We start from the raw sequence: 1,987 nt of genomic DNA, 5'->3' as shown, positions 1-1,987 counted from the left end.
CTACCAAATTGAACAATAAATCAAACTTATTAAGGGTAATTCCTTGTGGTGCTCAACACCGGGTCATGGGTTCTTCAATTTGCAAGCAAGGGGTCCATTGCATCACCGTTATCTTTGGGTTTTTTGTTTTACTTTGTTGGGTTCCTTCCAAACTGATTAACAATTGGCGTTATTGGGTTTCGCATCAATCTATTTGTGGGGTTTGTAGTCTAAGTTGTTATGGGGCTCGTATCATTGCTACATGTACATAATGATGTACACTTTAATTTACACTTTACAACATGAAATTACCATATTGGACAGTTTAAATTTCAAACAATTTTTCCATCCAATTGACACTTGACAACAATGCAAGTGTCAAACAACGTGTCAAAAATTAGCGTACAAATAGCAAAGTTTAATCAGTAAGAACCTTGCAACATATACACTATGGTGTACAGTTTAGGTTACACTTTGCCATCTGACATTACCTTGTTGGATAGTTTAAATTTCAAACAATTTTCCAATACAATTGACGCTTGACAACAATGTAAGTGTCAAACAACGTGTCAAAAATCAGTGTACAAATAGCAAAGTTCAATTAGTAAGGACCTTACTACATATACACTATGGTGTACAAGTAGTAAAGTTTAAAACTGTCCAAAAAGGTAATGTCGCGTGGCAAAGTATAAACTAAAGTGTACACCATAGTGTACATGTAGCAAGGTTCCTACCGATTGAACTTTACTACTTGTACACTGATTTGCTAAACGTTGTTTGACACTTGCATTGTTGTCAAGTGCAATGTAAGTGTCAATTGGATGAGAAAACTATTTGAAATTTAAACTATCCAACAGGGTAGTGTCACGTGGAAAAGTGCAAACTAAAGTGTAAACTAAAGTGTACACCATAGTGTGCATGCAACACGGTCCTTACCGATTGAATTTTGCTATTTGTACATAGATTTTTTACACGTTATTTGACATTTGAGTTGTTGTCAAGTGTCAATTGGATGGGAAAACTATTTCAAATTTAAACTGTCCAACTGGATAATGTCACGTGGCAAAGTGTAAACTAAAGTGTACATGTCGCAAGGTTCTAACCGATTGAACTTAGCTATTTGTACACTGATTTTTGATACGTTGTTCGACACTTGCATTGTGTTCAAGTGTCAATTGGATGGGAAAACTATTTGAAATTTAAATTGTCCAAGAGGGTAATGTCACGTGGTAAAGTGTAAACTAAAGTTTACACCATAGTCTGCATGTAGCAAGGTTCTTACCGATTGAACTTTTCAATTTGTACTCTGATTTGGACATGATGTTTGTCACTTGCATTCTTGTCAAGTGTCAATTGGATGGGAAAACTGATTGAAATTTAAACTGTCTAACAAGGTAATGTCACGTGGTAAAGTGTAAACTAAAGGGTACACCATAGTGTACATGTAGCACGGTCCTTACCAATTGAACTTTGCAATTTGTACATTGATTTTTGACACAATGTTTGACACTGCATTGTTGTCCAGTGTCAATTGGATGGGAAAACTATTTGAAACTCAAACTGTCCAATGGGGTAATGTTACGTGGCAAAGTGTAAACTCAAGTGTACACCATAGTGTACATATAGCAAGGTTCTTACCAATTGAACTTTGCTATTTGTGCGCTGATTTTTGACACGTTTGACACTTGCATTGTTGTCAAGTGTTAATTAGATGGGAAAACTATTTGAAATTCAAACTGTCCAAGGGGGTAATGTTACGTGACAAAGTGTAAACTAAAGTGTACACCATAGTGTACATGTAGCAAGGCTCTTACAGATTGAACTTTGCTATTTGTGTACTGATTTTTGACACGTTGTTTGACACTTGCATTGTTATCAAGTGTCAATTGGATGGGAAAATTGTTTGAAATTTAAACTGTCCAACAGGGTAATGTCACGTGGCAAAGTATAAACTAAAGTATACACCATAGTGTACATGTAGCGAGGTTCTTACCGATTTAACTTTGCA

This window comes from Olea europaea, unplaced genomic scaffold (assembly GCF_002742605.1).
Source record: "Olea europaea var. sylvestris unplaced genomic scaffold, O_europaea_v1 scaffold44, whole genome shotgun sequence".
Taxonomy (NCBI): Eukaryota; Viridiplantae; Streptophyta; class Magnoliopsida; order Lamiales; family Oleaceae; genus Olea; species Olea europaea.
Note: the sequence above shows the minus strand (reverse complement) of the source record.